Genomic DNA, 23,272 nt, shown 5'->3' on the forward strand with positions numbered 1-23,272 from the left:
TTACTTGGAGTGTTTGTGCACTAGTGGCCGGGTGAAGTAACAAGGAGGGACAGGGTGGGGGCGGAGGGACGTTAGCGAAGCCCGGGGCCTCGGTGCTGGAGATAAAAGTGAAGTACCTCGGTGCAGCGGGGCCTTTGCTAACACTTTCCAGAATCATCGAAGGTGGCAGCGGGAAAAATACACGTTTTATTCACAGCCATATTTGGATTCGAGGTCTGAAAATGGTCATTCAGTCTTCCGCACCTAACTTGGCCGTAGGCCAGGCAGTGACACTTCAGTTCTGCTATGTGGCCAACCTCCACGGACAATAGGGCAAAACAGCAACGAAACATATAATGACTACACAGCATAACATTTGATGATAATACCTTTTCGGTGTTTCAGCAATCAGGAAGTGCATGCAATATTTAAAAATAAAAAATAACGTTCATGGTAGATGTGGGCGAGTCAACAAACAGGGCGAGCCACAAGGGTCTATGAACCCAGGCATGAACCGAGCGAGCTCCGAAAATGTTTTGCCATGTAAATAATACAACCATCATGTTCAAATATGAAAAAGTTTCTTCAAAATTAAAATGTGTGTGTTCAACGTGTGGATGCGTTTCATCTTCGTACATCTGGCTGTATCAGTGCAGTGAGAGGTACTTTGTAAAATAAAAAACATGTCAAGGATCACACAATTTTATGAAGCAGCATAGCCGAGATTAATCCCAGATTTTCGAGTTACATATTGTACAGTTCAACAACTAAACAAATATCTTTTTTCTTGCCCGTTTTACATGAAAGGTTATTGATTTGCCTATAATTCTTGGCGCATGGGTGTGGAGCGTAGGTGGCAGACAAAAGCAACATGAAAGCTCGCTTTGGATTTGGGGGTCCAACAGGATCTCGAGCAGGCCCGGCTCCTACCCTCCGGCTCTTACCTGCACCCCCCCTGCTGGGAGTTCCTGTGTTGCACTCGACCCAGGGGTGTCCAACGCAGCTCCAAGAGGCGAGAAGCATGGCAGACTTCTACCCAAAGCTGGAGAGGCTCCTACCCTCCGGCACTTCCCTGCCCCCCCCCCACCCCTGCTGAGAGCTCCTGTGTTGCACTCGACCCAGGGGTGTCCAACGCAGCTCCAGGAGGGCGAGAAGCATGGCAAACTTCTACCCAAAGCAGGAGAGGCTCCTACCCTCCGGCTCTTACCTGCCCCCTCCCCCCCGGCTGGGAGCTCCTATGTTGCACTCGAGCCAGGGGTGTCCAACGCAGCTCCAAGAGGGCGAGAAGCATGGCAGACTTCTACCCAAAGCAGGAGAGGCTCCTACCCTCCGGCACTTCCCTGCCCCTCCCTGCTGGGAGCTCCTGTGTTGCGCTCGACCCAGGGGTGTCCAGCGCAGCTCCAAGAAGGCGAGAAGCATGGCAGACTTCTACCTAAAGCAGGAGAGGCTCCTACCCTCCGTCTCTTCCCTGCCCCCCCTGCTGGGAGCTCCTGTGTTGCACTCGACCCAGGGATGTCCAATGCAGCTCCAAGAGGGCGAGAAGCATGGCAGACTTCAATGCTATTAAAACAGAGACTTTTAAGGTCGTTCCTGAGCAGCGCATGTGCTGCTCTTCGAAGCACGATGTATTTAGGTATGGACTTGTTAAGATAAGCTTGCAGTTTTGTCCTATAGCTGAAGGTTGGTAGGTTGCGGAAGTAGTGTCTGGGGCGTCCTTTAAACAAGCATTTGCAATGCAATAGGTCTCATTTTTGCGAGAGTTTAACCTTTTCCATGCTCATGACGAGCTGAGCTCGTCATGAGGCACGGTGCTCCGGTGCTCAGGCCATGGAACGCTCAGGTGCGGGGAGAATTCCCCTGCTGTGCTGAGCGTTCCACGGGAACCAATGCACCTATGACGAGCTGAACTCGTCATGAGCACAGGAGCACTGTAGCTCATGACGAGCACAGCGGGGGAATTACCCCCGCAGCGAAGGGGCCAAGCTATTAGCATTGTAAAGGTTTAAAAACAAAAACATAAATAAAAGACATTGCCATTTACAATGCCAATAGCTCTAACTTTAATAATGCGAGACCTATTGCATTGCAAATGCTTGTTTAATAAGTTTCCATTAGAAGAATGCACTCGAGAACGCAGCTGATAACACCCTTACATTACATCTCAAAAACAATAAACCTTTGTCACCCTGATGCCTCAAATGACACGATCAATTTAAGCCATATACTAGCTCTCAAGTACCCTTTAGATTTGCTGATTACCCAACTGCACATGCTTACATTTCTTTCAGGTAGCTGGCACCCTGGCAAGTAAGTTTGTGCTGAAATATGACAGAATCCCAGTTTTCCAGTTTCTTCTTCATTTCTTATCGTAATGCCACCAACACACAGCCTGCCAGTGGGATGTAAATCTCCAACTGACTTTCATGGAACATTCTCCATAGAGACCAATAACATTCCAAGCATCAGCTGTGCAGGTGCACTTAAAAGAGGCATCTACATAACCACAACACAACCCCCTTACAAAGGAAAAAAACAACCACAAAGAAAATAATGAAACATTGATTAAGAATAACAAAATAAACATAAAGTTAACTAAAGAGAAAATAATAACAGAATAACAGGCTTCTTAACTTCATAGCAAAGTCTCTAAAGCGTATAGGATCTTTCCTATGCCTCTTAGAGGAGACTGGGTCTCTCACTTCCAATGACCTCCTTTCTGGTACCCACACTAGAACCAATTGATTCTCTAGGGATGTTGCCAGGATATTTCACCAATCTGGACATGCTCCACTTGCAACCAGTATGAACTGCTACTACATTCTTCTTAATGTATGCAATGGTGAAAGGACCCTTGAATTCATTCATACCTTTCTTCCCCACCTTGGTTTTCGAACCAGCACTGTCTCCCACATTCTATTTACTCTCTCTCACGGAAATCTTTTTATCATACTTCTGCTTATATTTCCTCTGGTAAGCAGTCACTATCATGAATCTTCTCTGGAATCAAACTAGGCGTGTCAATGATAGGCAACCACACAGGGTTTAGTCTAGCAACAGCAGTTCTGACCGTAAGAACTCAAAAGATGATTTCTCTGTCACACAATTGGAGGTGGTGCGATGCGCCCACAACATGTCTTTAATACCACCTTATGTGGTATCCTTGTCTCTGCCGCAGTTTGAACGCAGACCTTCACCAAGGCCATTTGAATGTGGTGCATACAAAGCTGTTTTCTGTTGTATCATGCCAAACTGATTAAGGAATTCACACATCTCCTGCAAGGTAAACTGTACCCCGCTGTCTGTGACCATATATTCAGGAACTCCCTCATTTATAAAGTCATCCTTGAGAAACTCCAACACGTTCTTAGTGCAAACTGCACTCACACATCGGTTTGATGCCCAATTGGATGTATAATCGACCTACAGCACCACAAACCGTTCAGCTGATGGTAGTATTTCAAACAGACCCATAATATCCAAACCCAATTATGTCCATGGCTTGTCAGGCACAACCACCAGGTACAAAGGTGCCTTACTAAATTTATGTGACTGATCATTGGAAGCACACAATCAACTCTCCTTCACAACTTGTTCCACTTGATGATCCATGGACGGCCACCAGTATCTTTCCCAAACTTGAGTTTTGGTTAAGCTCCTGTTCAAATGTCCCTCATGACCAAGATTAATCACAATGGATCTCATACTCATTGGAGGAATCACCCTTTCCCCTCTCACAAGATTATTTTGGCGTATAGTAAATTAATCTCTCACTGACCAGAAGGATTACATTTCTGAATTAAGCTCATGGTAATCAGGCCAACATTCCACAACATAGGTTTTATAGTAGGAAGCCATTCATCCTCGACAGTACTCTTTGTCCACTCCTCTCTTGAAATGGTGGGTTCCCTCAACCAACTCAAGCAATCACGCACATCCACATACTTCTCTTCCACATCTTCTAATGGAAATCATGATAAGCAGTCTGCAGTCTTGTTAACCAATCCTAGAAGATATTGAACTTGAAAGTTGAATTCCTCTAACCCTTCACTCCGTCTTTTAAGTCTCAGAGTCACCCTCTCCCTTTGACCACATGAGAACAGTTGAACTAGAGGCTTATGATCTGTCCTCACCAAAAAAAGAATTACTCACAAGTAAAATGTGAAATGTTTAATTGCCCATACTATTGCTAGGGCCTCTCTCTCAATACATGAGTAATGCTCCTCAAACTTTTTAAGGGCTTAGGACGCAAACACCAACAATTTTCCCTCTCTTTCCTACACTTGAGAGAACTGCTCCCAAACCCTTCAAACTAGCATCCGTAGTGAGAATGGTTTTCCTTCTGGTGTCAAAGTGTCCTACGGTAGGCATTTTACTTATGGCCACCGTAATTGTGTGAAATGTCATCTGACACTCCTGCCTCCAAGTAAAATAGACCCCCCTTCTTAAGTAAAGCTCTAATGAACTTCACCACGCTGGAAAATCCTTTAATAAACCTAGAATAAAATTTGGCAAGTCCTAAAAAGGACCTCACCTGTTCTTTGTCTACAGGAACAGGGCAGCTACAATACTATTTATCAATTTCAATTTGGGCTGAATACCTTCACCAGATATAACATAACCTAAATAGGTAACCGATGTCACTCCAATCTTTTATGGTAAGGCCTTTCTCTTCTAACATAAATAAAACTTTCCTCAAAGTCATATCATGCTCATTTACCTTCTTGCCATATATACGGATATCATCTTGAAAAAACAAAATATTGGGCATCTCTCCAAAAACCAACATAATTATCCTTTGAAAACAGGCTGCAGTGTAAACCAATCCAAATGGCACCCTAACAAATCGATAGGCCCCCAATGGTGTCAGAAAAGAAGCCAGATGCCTAGAGCACTGATGTAATAGCACTTGATGGTATGCTACGGAGCGGACACAAAAAACTCTGCTCCCTTCAGCATGGTAAGAGATTCTGAAATAATGGGAAGTGGCTGGTGATCCACCTAAATGCATTTGTTGAGATTTCTAAAGTCCACATAACATTCTAATGGACTTGCCTCCATCCTTTGGTTCTAAAACTACTGGTGCCAACCACTCAGATGCTTCAATGTTGTCAATCACCTTTGCTTTCAATAATCTGTCCAATTCCTTGTTGGCTGTCTGTCTTGTAAATAAAGAACTAATGAAAGGAAAAAAAATGATCAATGCACAATGACTTGGTGGCTTCATTGAGAATTACTATTCAAAGGACTATTTGAATACTGTTACAAAGTGGTGCATCTCCGATTTAGTGTTTCGGTTTGAGAATCAAGTGAGGAACTTTACGTACCTTATGCATACTGGGTTTAATATTACTTTTCAAAACAATACGGTGTTCAAGCTATTTCAATAAACCTAACTCATCTTTAATACACCAGGGAATTCTTCAAAAAAGTTTTTCCATCAGCACACTCAACCAACATTACCTGGTCCTTGGCATTCAGATTACCTATAATTCTCATATCTCTTTGAAGTCTCCAACCCAGCAAATTGTCCCTCTTTTTGCTACGTGCACTTTGCTCATCGTTTCTCTTTCTTTGAAATCAATTTTCTTCACCACATGCCCAAGCACATCAATACGCAAGCCACCATTGGTGACAGGATTGATGTCTGGGGGAAACAACACTTCCTCAGGGAACTTACTTTCCACAGTTTATTGCCAATCATGGTGAACGGCAAACCAGAAGCCGTAAAGCGAACAAAGGTTTGTCTATCAATCTCAACTATACACTTGGGCATAATCACCTCATCTGCATCCACACTTCTATCTACATCTTTTACATTCAGTGCCACAGTATGCAATCCCTCTGTGACAGTGTCAATACTATCTACCACAAGCACCTCCTTTGAGGATTTACACACTTTGGCATAGTGCTCTTTGACACCACATTTGCTGTTGAAAATGGCAATGTATATGCACATAAGCGGCGTTCATTTGTGTTCACTGTACCCCTTGTTGTAAGCAGAACGGATATCGCGAAACACTGACTGTGTTATCCCGCCAGCATAGACCCATGCACACACATACACGACAGCCATTTTAGGCACCATGGCCTCTCTGCCCGTTTGTTAAACCCCCGGCACCCCTCCCCGCGCGCACTGCTCATGCATCGGCCATAAGACCCTCTCCCTCTGCGTGACCCTGCTCTAGAAGTAACACTCCTGCTTGACCCACACCCCCCCATTTCCTCCCAAGAACACCCTTCCCCTCAGCTGACGAGCCCCCCCCCCCCCAGCTGAACTTGGCCTTTCGACCCGGTCCCAAGTCCTAAGACCAAGCCTCGTGGATGTACCCCCCCCCCCCTTTTTCCTGCCCAGCATAACAAAACCGTGATACACCAACCGAAGTCCCCGATCTTATCGCCTGCCCAACCTTTGATCTGATCATCCCCTCCTGCCCTCGTGTCCTGTAGGAATGTCCGGCTGAGAGATCACAATCTCTTGTTACATTCAGGGGGGGAGGATGACATCTGAGCGACTGGTATGGGAATAGGCCTGAAGCTGTGATTCCAAGCATACTTTTCCTACTTCAAAGCGTCTTTATTGCAATAAGGAATGTTTGTGCATCATAAACATGTGTATAAAAGACGAAGCCTCAGAGAAACTTGTTAGAGAGAGCACCTCCTGAAGACACTACGCGAGTGTCCGAAATGACAGGCTCTCCTCATGAGAAATAAAACTCTGTTCTTGTTTTCCTGTTTTTCAGCGCCCGTCTCTTTTATTTTGTAATTGTTCAAAGATGGGAACTAAGAGGCGTCCTGCGCCAGCAGCCTGGGCATCAGGTGCGATATGGGCTGACTTTTCCACAATTGGCGCCCTACGTGGGGCACATCAGCGACATAAGGTCCGGTAAGAGAGGTCCAGACGATGGGGTGAACATCTAAATGATTGGAGTATACCTGCCTTGAGAGGGCCCTCGTCCGGCTGCCGATTGAATGAACTTCACCGATTCCGAACGGACCTCTCTCAAGTGACCTACTGTCCTGACTGGAATCCCACAGGAATGCTGCGGTAAAAACATGGAGAAAGAGAACGATTGGGCGCTGGAAAAGGGAAGGCGAAGAATTGCCCACACGGTCCGGTCCAGGTAAGGTTAAATAGGACGTCTTTACATCCGATTGGTAGGATGGCTTTATCCATCTGATTGATTGATTGATTGTACTTGAAGTATTGGTTCTCTTTGAGACATTTTCTATTTATAAACAGCGATGAATAGGAACGTTCCTCTCTCTTTGCAAATAGTTAAGGATAGGTAATGCAGACGTTTGTCCCCCATTGTAATCCGTCATGCCTATCTTTCTCCCCACTGATTGTTTGTTATCGATTTTTATCGATTATTGCTCTTTGAGATATTCCCTGTCTACAAACAGGGAAGAATAGAAATATTCTGCCCCCCTTTGCAGATAGTGAAGGATAGGTCATGCAGATTTTTGTCCCCTATTGTAATCCGTCATACCTGTTTTTCTCCCCACTGATTGATTGATTGTCTGGACATTTATTGTTCAAGGAATAGTTCTTTTGAGGCATTCCCTGTTTGCAAATAACGTAGAAAAGAAATATTCTGTCTAATCTTTGCAAGTAGTGAAGGGTAGGTAATGTGGACCTTTGTCCTCCGTTGTAAATCTCTCGTGCCTATCTACTCCCCACTGATTGGTAAACTAGTTCCACCCGGACCATTTATTAGAGGTAGGTCATCTGGCTCGACCGGAGGGCACCCCTAATAAAAAGGACATATGCAACAATAACGAAGTAATCACCGTATCCTGTTAACAGAAACTTTAGCATGAAACACGCTAGAAAGAGAAGAAAAAAAAAGAAAAAAAAAAAAGGAGAGAAAGAAATAAGAATGCAAAATCAGTAGGCCACTGATGAGTTTTTTGATTTCGCCACAAATAGGAAAACATTAGAAATAAGCTCACGATAAAACACATGATTTCGCTAGAAATAAGAAACGTTAGAAATAAGCCCGTAATAAGAAACATGAAAATGGTGAGAGAAGCCAAGCTTGACATCGCGACGGCCACGAGGCAACTAGGCTTCGCCACCTCTTACTGCTCCCAACATGTCTGTCCCGCCTGCCACACCCCAATAACGGTAACATGAGATAGATACAAGTCAGCAGATACCTACCCCCATTCTGGAAACTCCCGAAGTGCTACAGGTCCGCGGCTACGCCCATCCGGAAGACGAGATCTTCGGCACGTGTAGGGCGGGTCCTGCTGCCAGCCGTCGGTCGGGGAGGTCGTCGCATAAGGTGGGCCAGAAGAGGAGCCAAGGCCGACGGGATCTGGGCGTCCCCTCTTCTTTCTTCAATAATGGCTGCGACAACATGGGGGGGGGATGTCTTGCTCATGCCACCGACCCCCCCTCGCATCTCCTGGTCCAGCCACGGCTTGGTAGAAGCTCCCCGTTCGGCCCTGAAGCGGCGCCTTGCAGGCCACCGGGGGGGGGATGTCTTGCCTTTGCCTCCGACCCCCCCCCCTCTCATCGCCTGGTCCGGCCATCATGAATGATTAACGCCGAGAAAAACGGCATGGGGTGCGCTGGGAGGGAGAGGCGGCGCAAACGAGCCTCTCCCACCTCCCCAGGTGGAGGCCCCCAGTAGCACCCCCAACGCTCCACTCACCCGACAAGGGTTCGTCCACTCGTAAAATGGCGGTCGACCCTGCAGGAGCGGTCCCGGCGTGAAAGGATGGCCCGGTTGCTTGTTGATTAAGAAATGAGTCCCACAATCAGAAGTGTTCTCCTCGACTTTGAAGATTCTATAAGAGCCACGGGGGCCCCCGACCCCCGCAGACACCCCGATGGGGAATGACTGCCATGATTGCCCGCGGAACGATGAAAATGTAGCCGCGAGACGTCGGCGCTCCTATGCTGGCGCCAGCCTCAGTTTGAATGACTAAAATCCTGCAGACTACAGTTCGGATCAGTTCAGGTGAAAACCCAGTATGACCCGGTAGAAAAAATTGTTGCCTCCCTCCCCCTTTGACTGATGGTTCATACTGCCGATCCTTTCTGTTGCCCTTTAACGGAACTTTTGGACTGCCGAAAGAGGCTCTGGGCCAACCACGAGTTGGTGGAGATTTTGACTATTCCTGGATCTGCCTGGCTGCCCCCAAAATGGCGCTGGTACAAATGAAACTTTCAACTCCTTGTTGTACCCCGATTGCTCAGCCTTGGTGTCATGAAATATGTATGCAGTTTTTAAACACAATGAATTGATATGGGACGGGTACTGATTATGTGTTCGGACAATGAATTGACATGAGATGAGACTGATTGAACATTCGGACAATGAATTGTTGTTAAGTTTTGGCGCATCATGATTATTGAAAGTTCGAATTTCAACACTTATGATACTCGCTCACACTGAAGTTTCGATATGATTTTATTGCACTTGTCGCACTTTTTATTATGAAATAAACGATCACCGACTCCATTAGGTTTTCCACTAATAAGTATCCCCACATGTATAGTTCCAGCCTGCTCCGTGGCCGGCCCATGGGGTTGTAGGCCCGTATTTGTGCACCGACATTCTTATTAAAGATTTTTGGAAAAAGCAAACGTAGTTGTCACGCGTAGATTGGTAAGTTTCGAATAAATGACCACTATTTCCGATATAACTAAAATACAGGTGAAATGGCTCAGCTCGATTAGTTAAGGGTTAAAAAGTATAGTACGCAGAAATATTGCAAACATGAACGGTCCAGGTTTTTGTTGTATGTGTTTTTCATTTTTGTACAGCCTAAAGCAACCGCTAAAGATCCTGGTATTTAGCCTATACTTTATATGCTACCTGTATCAGGAAAGTTGTTTTAAAATGCCCCTAAGTCGCCCCGAAGGAGTGCCACCTGACCCCCCTGCACACGATCCGTAATACCACACTTGGGCGACCTATGCTATCCACAGGCTTCCGATAATCATCTCTCCCACACTAAACGGTCCACCTGGGCTTAAACGCCAAGTTGGCAGGGACTGCATCCCGTGGAGATAGGCCGAGTATGTAGTAAGTAAAAGCCTTTTCGGGTTTATGCGCGCTAATGTGTTTTTAAATGCTGCCCCCGCCCCCCTTCTTTTTCCCTCTTTCTGCAGGTCACATCGGAACGTCGATTAAAGTACGAAAAAAAAAATAATGGTGATCTAGCGGACGAAGAGATGGGAAAAAGGGGTTCGATTATGGTGCCTACACACGACGAGCAAACAATACTATTTCTCTCCCTGAACTTATGCTTGGGAGGACAGCCTGAAGCGGAAACTACAAAATATGACTTCGCTTGGCACCCCGAATAATACAACCAGGAATGACGTGCACTAATGAATAAATTCCTACGTTTAACTAAATAGGGAAAGTTTAAGGAATATTCCGAGATGAGGTTTACCCAAGTACCCTCCGCTCGGAGGACTAGGAATGTTGCCAGTGTTTAAAATCTACTACCTCCTTTTGCACCCTCATAGACATGAAACTCAAAGCTGCCCCATTGTTCTCCCAACTGACACTCACTGTTGCCTCAGCCTGGAAACACCTTAGCCCGACCAGGTTAGTTCTTGACCAATTGCCAAAGGCGTAAGTGTGTGCAACCAAAGCCACCAGTGAAGGCAGCCGACGATAAAAGAGAAGAAAAAGGTAAAAAGAGCTTAGGATGCTAAGAATGCGCAGCAGACAGGAAGAGATCATTTTGGCCAATAGCTGTTCTATGTTTTGTCTTGGATTTTTGTATATAATACCAATAACTGTTCTATGTTTTGTCTTGGATTTTTGTATATAATACATGTACTGTCTCCCCCGCCTGAGTTTGTGTGTACGTAATGTATGGATCTACGTCGTCCCTCTGCCTGTGTTTCCGTATTACTTGACCCCTGCTGTTCTGTGTTGTGTGCGCACTGAATGGCTCATTATTGTACACGTTTCTCTCTTTCTCTCTCTCTCTCTCTCTCTCTCTCTCTCTCTCTCTCTCTCTCTCTCTCTCTCCATGTCATACGTGTACCGAATGGTTCGTTTAGAGTGCGGACGACTCTCTCTCTCTGAGGGTCCCCCTGTTCCCTCCTCCCTTATGTGGTAACGTTGTGCCCCACCGGCACAAACTTAATTGGGTCTCTTCGAACACAAAGGTGTTCGGCAAAATTGACAGGAACTAAAGCGATTGTAACTTGCCATATTACTACCTCTTCTTTCTGCAAAACGATAGAACCCGAGTTGGTAATGAAAGAAAGGACAGGTAAGACGACTGATGTCCCCTAATCTGGCCTTTTTATAGGGGGACTATAATGTCAATGGTCTTCTGTTTTTCAGTTCGTTAGAAATGCAATCCCCAATGCCCAGATTGCCTCACCCCTCTGCACTTAAGTGCGGATGTCCAAAGCGTCCTCGCTTCTCCCGATTGACCCCAGCTCCCTGTCCAGAGCGTCCTCGCTTCTCCCGATTGACCCCGGCTCCATATCAGCTATCCCCGAAGCGTAATTGATGACCTTGATTAGCCGTCGCTCCCCAAGAAAAGCATGTTTAACCTCTGCCCCCCTCATGATGATAACCCCCTGTTTGCAAGAGTTAGCCGACCCCGAAGGGAAATATAAGATTGTCAGTACTTGGGTTAAAAAAAAGGGGCGAGTCTCTACCTAAGGACTCGATTTTGAGTTTGATAGAATACACTGTCGATGGGAGTCCGATTTCTCTCCACGTACGCCACGAATGAACGCCAAATAGGCTTACGAATACAGTGGAAATGCCCTCCTACATACTCCATAAGTGATGACTTCTGACTGTGACCAATGAACCTATCCCCCACCTACTTAGGAGTGGGGACGGAATTGAGATGTATAAATGTCTTCTCCTGCCAGTTTTCTAAAACTTGTTTTGTACCCATTCAAAGATACAATCACCGGAGGAGAGGAGCTGGACGTGACGCACAGCCTGGCCACAGATCATGAAGCACGTGTGACCGCGACCAAAGGTGGAGTCGCAGAGCAACGAGACGCGGGACGAGGCACCACTCTCAAACTCGGCAGATGAAGGAATGAAAGGCTGCCTTGAAGCCCTCGATTTGCTGACCCACTCGTGCCTGAAGTCCCCGTCCCTTTTGAGCCCGACTGATGGGCCTGCCTGCTCGTCATCCTTTGCTCCTTTGGTCCCTTGGTGTGTTCAAAGATCTGATCCCACTCCGCCCTCTCTTCCCTCGATTATTCAACAACATCACCCTTTTTGCATTACTTTTGACTCAGAAAAGAAGAGCAGCATTTAGATAGAATAAGGTTTTGCCACGGAAGAAGAAAGACACGCAGGTGCCCAGCATGAGGCACCCCTAAGAAGATCAGTTAGGAAACAGGACTGTGATCTAACAGCAGAGGACTGATCGCACCCTGCAACGCGTAAGGATGAATCCGAGCTGGACCTATAGCTCCACCGCCGGTGCTCAACAGCGCCAACGAAAGAAGACGGACTACCAGAGCCTACCAGTGATGGCTCGCTGTTAAAAAAGACACTGTGACGAAGACCCCCCCTTCCTGAACTTTCTACCCACCCCTTGACTAATTGCTTGTATCGAACTGAATTCCTCCCTCAACCATTTTGTATTGCTTTCAAAAATGTTTCATCGGTCACTCATGTATTTAGTTTTCCAAAAGTCTCTTATAGCACTGACAAGACCCGAAGGTATCAGAGCACTTTTTACTGTATGTTGATGTCACCGGAGAAAAAGTCAGAACGTGATTCTATAATGTGTCGGAACCTTTTTCTTGATTGACCCCGACTAAGTATTATGCCGATCCCTAGACTTGTATGAATAACCCAACAAATGTAAAATCATATGTACCGCATTCCGCCAATCATATCGACTGTATATGGTTACACGCAATCTGCTAGTATTGACAAACGCTATTTTATTGGCCACATATGGCTATGTGTACACTCCGTCAGTTGAGGTAAAATGAACTAGCTTATGTAAAAAAAGCGGCGACTGTTGAAAATGGCAATGTATATGCACATAAGCGGCGTTCATTTGTGTTCACTGTACCCCTTGTTGTAAGCAGAACGGATATCGCGAAACACTGACTGTGTTATCCCGCCAGCATAGACCCATGCACACACATACACGACAGCCATTTTAGGCACCATGGCCTCTCTGCCCGTTTGTTAAACCCCCGGCACCCCTCCCCGCGCGCACTTCTCATGCATCGGCCATAAGACCCTCTCCCTCTGCGTGACCCTGCTCTAGAAGTAACACTCCTGCTTGACCCACACACCCCCATTTCCTCCCAAGAACACCCTTCCCCTCAGCTGACGAGCCCCCCCCCCCAGCTGCACTTGGCCTTTCGACCCGGTCCCAAGTCCTAAGACCAAGCCTCGTGGATGTACCCCCCCCTTTTTCCTGCCCAGCATAACAAAACCGTGATACACCAACCGAAGTCCCCGATCTTATCGCCTGCCCAACCTTTGATCTGATCATCCCCTCCTGCCCTCGTGTCCTGTAGGAATGTCCGGCTGAGAGATCACAATCTCTTGTTACATTCAGGGGGGGAGGATGACATCTGAGCGACTGGTATGGGAATAGGCCTGAAGCTGTGATTCCAAGCATACTTTTTCCTACTTCAAAGCGTCTTTATTGCAATAAGGAATGTTTGTGCATCATAAACATGTGTATAAAAGACGAAGCCTCAGAGAAACTTGTTAGAGAGAGCACCTCCTGAAGACACTACGCGAGTGTCCGAAATGACAGGCTCTCCTCATGAGAAATAAAACTCTGTTCTTGTTTTCCTGTTTTCAGCGCCCGTCTCTTTTATTTTGTAATTGTTCAAAGATGGGAACTAAGAGGCGTCCTGCGCCAGCAGCCTGGGCATCAGGTGCGATATGGGCTGACTTTATCATCTTGAAAAAACAAAATATTGGGCATCTCTCCAAAAACCAACATAATTATCCTTTGAAAACAGGCTGCAGTGTAAACCAATCCAAATGGCACCCTAACAAATCGATAGGCCCCCAATGGTGTCAGAAAAGAAGCCAGATGCCTAGAGCACTAATGTAATAGCACTTGATGGTATGCTACGGAGCGGACACAAAAAACTCTGCTCCCTTCAGCATGGTAAGAGATTCTGAAATAATGGGAAGTGGCTGGTGATCCACCTAAATGCATTTGTTGAGATTTCTAAAGTCCACATAACATTCTAATGGACTTGCCTCCATCCTTTGGTTCTAAAACTACTGGTGCCAACCACTCAGATGCTTCAATCTTGTCAATCACCTTTGCTTTCAATAATCTGTCCAATTCCTTGTTGGCTGTCTGTCTTGTAAATAAAGAACTAATGAAAGGAAAAAAAATGATCAATGCACAATGACTTGGTGGCTTCATTGAGAATTACTATTCAAAGGACTATTTGAATACTGTTACAAAGTGGTGCATCTCTGATTTAGTGTTTCGGTTTGAGAATCAAGTGAGGAACTTTACGTACCTTATGCATACTGGGTTTAATATTACTTTTCAAAACAATACGGTGTTCAAGCTATTTCAATAAACCTAACTCATCTTTAATACACCAGGGAATTCTTCAAAAAAGTTTTTCCATCAGCACACTCAACCAACATTACCTGTTCCTTGGCATTTAGATTACCTATAATTCTCATATCTCCTTGAAGTCTCCAACCCAGCAAATTGTCCCTCTTTTTGCTACGTGCACTTTGCTCATCGTTTCTCTTTCTTTGAAATCAATTTTCTTCACCACATGCCCAAGCACATCAATACGCAAGCCACCATTGGTGACAGGATTGATGTCTGGGGGAAACAACACTTCCTCAGGGAACTTACTTTCCACAGTTTATTGCCAATCATGGTGAACGGCAAACCAGAAGCCGTAAAGCGAACAAAGGTTTGTCTATCAATCTCAACTATACACTTGGGCATAATCCCCTCATCTGCATCCACACTTCTATCTACATCTTTTACATTCAGTGCCACAGTATGCAATCCCTCTGTGACAGTGTCAATACTATCTACCACAAGCACCTCCTTTGAGGATTTACACACTTTGGCAGAGTGCTCTTTGACACCACATTTGCAACATGCTAAATGCCTAGCATTACAATTAAGACTATTGGCCTTATGAGTGAAATGTCCACATCTAACATTTGGCTTTGCTGTTGTCAGGAAATGATTTAGACTTGAGTTTCACTGCAACTTAGCAAACACTGTCCACTTCTTGTTGCTTCTCCCTCTCCATTAACTCATGTATATTACTCTGCCCAGGTTTCCTATGAGGAATAATTTCCATGTTGGGTGTGAGAATAAGACTTCTCATCTCCATCACCCAATTATTCATCCTCAACTCCTTTTTCAATGGCAATTGCTCTCTTGGCTAACAGTTTTTGATGCACTCTAGGGCTATTGGTGCATCTTATTAATTGGTTCCAGAGCAGGGAATTTGTGAGCTCACCAAATTCACAGGTGCGTGGGAACACTTTCAAAGATGCAATTTAGCTACCTACTCTCTCATTTGGTTCTTGTGCTCTCATGAAAAATGTTTCCCTCTCTATTACTAAATTAATACGTGGTCCAAAGTACTGTTCACGCATTTGAAGGGACATCTCAAATGCATCAGCAGGTTCACCAGCTCCATCACCAATAGGTAATTCATCTAAACTCTCATAAATGTTGCAGCCTTCAATACCAAGATTGTGCAAGAGAATTACCTCCTCTCTGTGTGCTGAAAATTTCGGCCACCAATAGCCACAATATATGATTCAAAAATCCTTGTCCAATGCTTCCAAGGAAGCGCTGGTTCCCCCTTTTCAAAGAGAAAAGCTGGTGGTGTGACATATTTGTTGCTGACATTGTAAGATATAACCCTAAATACAATGTTATCAATTTAAACTGCTAAAAATGTCAAAAGGCACAAAGGAAAAATATGCAGAAAGTCTTGAAGAAATTACATAGGTGTCACACGAGGGAATAGACTAAACACACTTGTAATATGAGGATTACAAAAGTAGCAGTCATCTAATTACCCCCTCCCCCCCCCGAGCACCTTGAGACGGGTGAGTAGCTCACTTTATAAACCCCTGGTCGATTGGCTCCTCAATTGATAATTCAATGACCATATATGTAGCTCATCCACTATAACAGCTGACATAGATTGCTGTTCCTCAGTTTCCCCTTCTTGCAGCACAATAAATCAATGTGTCAGCTCACCCGCTACAACAACTGAATCCAGATTGCCTGCGATGCCATTCTACTTGAAGATGCTGCTTGCACGTCGTGAAGTTTAGATTTCCACATGCGTGGGCTTCTGATGCGATCTCCGGTGATATAATGACATGTGAGTCGCACACATCACTCGCGTTGATTGCTGCACCGTAGTTCATCACTGAACCGCAACCCTGTGTTACTCTGGTTGTCAAGGAGGTAAGCATGCTCCCGGTGAAGGTGTCTCGTTCGGATCCAAGCGTGCCCAAGCTATGCACACTCACGATCCCGGTGCGCAAAACGAGACACGCTCAAGCCGGATCACAGTAAGCCAGTGTTGCGGAATGACGGAAGACGAGTAGTTTGTGAATAAATATCAGGATAAAAAGGCCCACAGGCAAGCATAAGGTAACAGGTCTGAACAGGTGACAGGAGACAGGTCGAATGACCAACGTTCCATGCCATCATATAAATACCCAACGAGGGTTCCATTGTGACACATCATGACGTAAGGCAATAGGATAACAGAAATGGTGTCAGTTTCTCTTGGCTTTTGGGGCATAAACTTTTTGCTGGAGCGCCATAACAGGGACGCTGCCCTTTCTCCTCCCGCTGCCGCACATTTGACCCTTCGCGGCCGCCGAGTGGAGGACTACCAGTCCCAGGGGGACTAGCGGCTGGAGCCGCCCACGCCATTTCCCGCTCTCGGAGACGGTAAATATCCTGCTGACTCCCCGCGTCGCGGGAACGCGCGCGGGACACGCCGGGAGAAGCCCGGGACAAGGGCGGGGCCGTCAGAGGCCTGAAGAGACTGGGCTGGGCCATAGATTTTGGTCCTTTAGTGAGGGACTATTTGTATTGTATTGAAGTGAGACCTTACATTTTAATTCGTGTTGTATGTGTAAGGTGCGTTGAATGCTTATAGATTGTTCCATTACACTAGCCTCTATTTTGAGTGTAACAATAAGCCGATGTGATGTCTAGAGGTAAAACAGATAAAACTGCTCCTGGGTTGGGTACCATGGACAACTACTTGGTTAAAAAGGTAAATCAGATTAACAATGACCGAAGGGCCTCTCTAGGTCGGGGGGGCCCTTCATTGTTACAGGATGAGGTGCCTCTCCCAGTGGTGGACACAGCTATGCCCAATAACTCTGATATTAGTGATAGGGATGTTACAACGGCTATAGTTCAGGTGCATGCAGAGATGATTGAAGACCTGCCAGATACCTCTATTGAGGAAACAGAGCAGGCACCGCCAGCACCGAGACCGGTGAGAAACTGTAGAAAATTACAACTGAAACGTGGGGGGAGGCATAGCAAAAAAAAGACTTGACACAGCCGAATTAGTCAGTAATGGCTCTGTTACGGGACCCTGTCCATCTGAGGGAAATAATGAGGGTGGTATTAAAATATATTTTGAGCAACTTGCCCTACTGATTAGCACCTTAGAAGGAAAAATTGAGGCAAAAATGGAAGAGCTGATAAGACCTCTGATATGTAAGCTGGATACCTTGGCTTTAGAGGTGGATAGACTAGGTGGACTGTTTTCAGCACACCTGGCATCAGCCTCGCCTGCCAGACCTAAGGCAGTGGAAATGGGGCAGGGACTCAGAAGAGAGAAGGTACAGCAGACTTGCCGGCAAGTTTCTGCAGCGGAAAACGCTCCACCTGAACCCCCCATCAAAAACTGATCTGACTATACAGCCCACAGCAGATCTTGATGGTAGATCTGATCTTAGACAAATAAGGAAAAGTCGTTATATTAATCTTCCACCCGACTGCGCACCCTATGTGGCTGTCTTGACTAATGTCCCAACTACTGATGACCATTCTGACCAATCCCATGGGGAATCCTATGAATCATTAAAAAATAAAATAGTTGCTGGGCTGAATATAAACTGTGGATTTCCAGTCGCATACACTGATCAAATACTATCAGTCAGAAGGGTGAATTGGATCGGCCCATCTAGAAAGATAAATAGTTGGGATTGTATTGTTGTAAACTTTAAACATCCCCAACATGTGGGCACAGTACTATTAAGAGCATCCTCATTAGTGTATAACGTGAACAGTGTATGTGTTCGTCCACTTGGATATTTTTACACCCACTTGATTAAAGCCCCGCCTAATCACAGGAATTTTAGGCCACTGATTCAAACTCAGGCTCCGGCTCCGACAGCACCATATCTATATAATGTTGTTAACCATAGTAGGAATGGGTTTATTGTGGAAACACAGAATAGGTATGATTTGCTCTCAGGTCTTGAGGCGTGTGATTGACGTGAGGAGTTTGAGGGCCAGGAAAATGTAAGATCAGCTAAAGTGAGCCATACGGAGATCACACAGGTGAAAACAAGTGGAAATAATGTAATCTCTTGGAATATTGCGGGACTGGGTACAAAGATGGCGGATTGTAACTGGATTAGGTATATTAAGCAGTTTCAGATCATTTGTCTGCAGGAGACCTGGTCAGTGGATTGTGACCTTTTTCTCGAAGGGTATAAGGCCTTCTATGTCCCTGCGACACATCCATAGACCTAAGGGGGGCCTGGTCACGTTTATTTCTGTCTCACTCTCCTGTAAAATACGAAGAGTTTTAACAGGCAATTATGGAATTATTGGTTTAGTATTGAATGGAGATAACTGTTTGGCTGGTTTGGTGAACTTTTATAACGCTGTCAACTTATGTTCAGTTTCTAGCCCAATATCAGCACTAAATGTATTTATTAGTACTTCAATGAAGGAATGTCTCAATAACCTTATGATTATGGGCGATTTTAATGTCCATCCTTGCGGCGACCCCCTGCTGAAAAGCATCACAGATTTGCATTGTGATCGCTCCGAGGGCTTGCATTTGGAACATACGGTGGAGGGGGAAGTTTTTAACGATTTATTGAATGACTTGGATTTATCGTTAACTATGGCATTGAGGGATCCTCTAAAGTGTTTTGAGATCCCAACCTTTAAGGGTCATGGGTGGGGTACCTTCATTGATTATGTTTTACTCTCTTTGTCAATGCAGTCTTTTGTGGACTCTTTCATTATTGAACATAGTGAATTTAGTGATCATAACCCACTGACTGTACACTTGAAGGGCACCTGGGTGGCTAAGGAAGGTCGGAATTGTATCACAGGCAGGTTGAGCACAACTGATGGGAGACGGCGTCTTAAATGGTCTATGATTACTCCAGACTTGTTGTATAAAAACATCAAGGACAATTGCATAGAGGAAATTGCGAATTGTATTCAAGAAGGGTCTGAACCGTGCCAGGTCCTTAGTGCTTTTCAAAGCCTATCGGACAAGGTGTCTCAGATGATGTTAGTTCCAGTAAAGAACACAGAGATCGGGGGACCAAGATGGTTTAATCATGACTGTTCTAAGGCGGCACGCAATTTAAGGTTAGCCCTGGCACCTAATCCCAGAATAAAGGAGAATGTTCAACAGTCCCGGAAAGAATACAAATCCGTTATCGCCATACGCAAGGAATTTTTAAGAGAAGAGGCATGGGGTGAGATTCTTGACCCCTCTATCCTGAAGTGTAGCTCTAGATTCTGGGCGATAGTAAAGAGACCTTTCCTGGTTCAGGACCCGGGGGATGGTCTGGAATGCTGCATAACAAAGGAGGAGTGGGAAACACATTTTAAACAATTGTATTGCTGTACGACGAATGATCATTTTAATCTTTCTCCTTGCAATAGTGGTGATACTATTAGGTTTGATAGAGGTGAGGTCACTGAGGGTATAGTGGGACTTACAGCCGGGAAAGCTCCTGGCCCTGATGGGATCCCTCCAGATTTATATAAGTCTTAACCTAACTTTTGGGCACCCATATTAGAGTCGGTCTTTAACGCAGCTGCTAAAATTGGCTTCCCACAATCATGGGGGGTCTCCACGATTGTCCAAGTTTTTAAGAAGGGGAACAAGGGTAGCCCACTTTGTTACAGACCTATTTCACTAATTGACTCTATGGTTAAAATAGTGGACAGAATTCTACTGGAGAGACTTTCTGACTGGGCGCTGGAAAATAATATCATGTCCATTTCTCAGTATGGTTTCTGCAGTGGACGCTCTACTATTACGCAGTGCCTTAACCTCTTTTTAATATTAAGCAAGTACACTGTTGCTCAAAGGGGTACTGTCCACCTTGCCTTCATGGACTTGTCATCTGCTTTCGACTGTGTAAACAGGGGAAAGCTGTGGCAGTCCATGAGGGATAAGGGTGTTGACAGCGGGATTGTCAACTTCCTTGTCGATTTACACAGCAACACCAGTGCTAATGTTAGGTATTCTCAAGATCTGTGCATAACTAGTAACTTTGACATCAGAAAGGGTGTGCGTCAAGGATGTATTCTCGCCCCCTTTCTTTTTAACTTTTATATTAATGAGCTAGATAGCGTATTGCAGAATGTGAAGGCTGACTGCCCCAGAGTTGGCAGGCGGGGTATTCCTGTCCTTTTATACGCAGATGATGCGGTTCTAATTTCCAGAACCGAGAAGTGTCTTCAAGCTTTATTAAACGCTTTTAAAATGTTCATGACGGATAGAGACCTTCTGGTCAATAACTCTAAATCTTTCGTCATGCAAGTTGGCCAGCAACCAAGAAGGAACTTTTTATTTAAAATAGATGATGTAGCAATCCCCATTGCGAAATCATTCTCGTATCTTGAGGTCCTCTTTGATACTAAACTTAGTTGGGGTCCCCATCTTGACAAAAAGAAAAGGGAATTGGTTAGGGTGAATGCTTCTATTTTTAACTTTGCATCGAAACTGGGGAAAAAGCCTAATAATGCCATGATGAAACTTTATAATGCAAAATCAGTGGCAACTGCCATTTATGGTAGTGAATTATGGGGCTATGTGCCCGGAGAGCAGCTGCAGATTGCTGAAAACTCTTTTATGAAACGTCTCCTGTGTGTCCCAGCAGGTACATCCAATTTTGAAGTACATGAAGAGTTAGGGTCGCAATACTTATGTGACATTTTTTCTTTATGCCCGCTGACCTGTTGGCTAAAACTGTGGCTGAATCAGGACATACCACTGACACATTTGATCGTGAGAGATTACCTGTCTCAAGACAAGGCAATGGGTACCCCTTGGTTAAAATATTTGAAATCCAGTTTTTCCAGGCTCGGCCGTTCGGATTTGTTTGAACACCCGAGCGGGATTGTAAAGGGTGATGTGGATGTAATTAAGCGAGCCTTCCTTATGGACAGAAAGGTCAAAAGAGAAGGAGAGGAGCTCCTGAAACCCAGTGTAAGAAAATTTGTTATGTTAAAAACATGTGAAATGATGGAGCCCTATTTGACGGGCTCGCTGACCTCCCATGAGAAGTTCCTGTTAACAAGGTTTAGGTTAAATCTCTTCCATCATCTGCTGATTAGACCAAAAAATGATATTTTTAATAAATCTGCTGCATCCTGTGGCTGCGACGGAAAGTCTCCACAGGATATGCTGCATTTTATATTTTTATGTAAATTTTATGAATACCCGCGCAAACGCTATCTGATAGATCTTTTAAAGAAACTCAATTTTAACCAGATCAGACCAGCATTAATGTATTTGCAACTTTTGCATAGTGACAGTATTCTCCAAGTTACTGAATTTTTTAAATTGTCTGTTAAGTTGAGAAATTATTTGGACCAGTGATGGTCCTTGTTGACTGAATTATCTTTATAATTAATTTTTATGTATGGAATACGCTTTATTTTTGCACTCTTGCACTTTACCCATCATGTTTTATAACTACTGTGTTCTAAATTGCTGTATATTGTATATGTACTTTTGTGGTTTGAATCAAAACCGAAATAAAGTCTCTATTGAATTGAATTGATAACAGCAATGAAGGAAATGAATCTATAAGGGGGAATAAATACTAAATGGAACTACAAGAATTAATAATGGTATATATATATATATATATATATATATATATATATATATATATATAGATAGATAGATGGATATCGCATATTTAGATGTACAACATCTCCCTGTTTTACTTTGAAGAAGATAAAAATTAAAATAATACAAAATTATCATGATGCTTGGGGATCCTTACTACTCTTCCTGATGTAGTCTGATTATGTCTAAAGTTAAGATGATAATCACACTTGTTGTTTACAGATTCAAGATTCTCATTTAAAGTATTGTGTACAATACTAGATTCTTTCTGCAAAAGATTTTCTTCATTTGCTTGAATGTCACTTTCATTTAAAGTGCAGTTACTATTTTCAATAGGTACAAAAGTACTTTCTTCACTTTCAGAGTTATTGAAGGTATCATTACCATCATAAAAACTACAATTTCTTGAAGAATAACCTTCACAGTCTAACATATTTTCATTATGTTCAGATTTTCCTTTCAATAGGATTTTTTCTTGTGCATCTTTTAATTTAACAATATCATTTTTGCTCCACCACCCTTTTTCTCCCAAAAAGACTGCCCCTTTAGAAACATCTTTTATGCAATAAGGAGCAGTGAAAGCTGATTCTCCCTTAGGAACTTTATAGGGTTTCTTTATAATGACCCAATCCCCTTTCTTGAATACTTTTTCTTTTGCTTTATTACTCATATCACTATACATTTTAGTAAGGTTTTGTTTAGCCACAATTTTTTCTTGCACTTTATTTATTTCATCATTTCTCATTTCTATTTTTGTTTTCTTACTAAACCAATCATTAAAGTTAGGTGTTAAGGTGTTATTACATTTTCTTCCCCTCATTAAATTATAAGGGGTGTGTTTAGGTATTTCATTAGTGGTGGTGTTGTAACTGCTCACTTTTTATCTTATGTACTCTTGTACAGATAATTGGGATGCTATAGCTAATTGAACAACTTCCTTTAAAAATCTATTCACTCTTTCTACTTGCCCGTTTGAAGAAGGGCTATAAAGAGGAGTTATTTACTGCTTTATTCCTTGATTTTGTAAAAAATCAGTCATTTTTTTAGATACTAGTAGCGTACCATTGTCAGATACCAGAATTTTTGGTTGACCCTCTGTTGCGAATATTCTTTAAAAAAAATCAATAACAATATCTGTTGTAATATTTTGTATAAACTCATAATGGACCCATTTTGCGTAGTAATCGG

At 44.1% G+C, this 23,272-nt stretch overlaps 1 protein-coding gene and 1 long non-coding RNA gene across 3 annotated transcripts in view; one reads left to right on the forward strand and one right to left on the reverse strand.

Moving 5' to 3' along the window:
- LOC144817820 (phospholipid-transporting ATPase ID-like) overlaps positions 1 to 23,272 on the reverse strand; it is an 892,949-nt gene that overhangs the window by 319,292 nt on the left and 550,385 nt on the right. The gene's annotated exons all lie outside the window — the stretch shown is intronic.
- LOC144817821 (uncharacterized) overlaps positions 1 to 23,272 on the forward strand; it is a 573,792-nt gene that overhangs the window by 231,157 nt on the left and 319,363 nt on the right. The gene's annotated exons all lie outside the window — the stretch shown is intronic.

The sequence above is a fragment of the Lissotriton helveticus genome, chromosome 2_1 (assembly GCF_964261635.1).
Source record: "Lissotriton helveticus chromosome 2_1, aLisHel1.1, whole genome shotgun sequence".
NCBI lineage: Eukaryota > Metazoa > Chordata > Amphibia > Caudata > Salamandridae > Lissotriton > Lissotriton helveticus.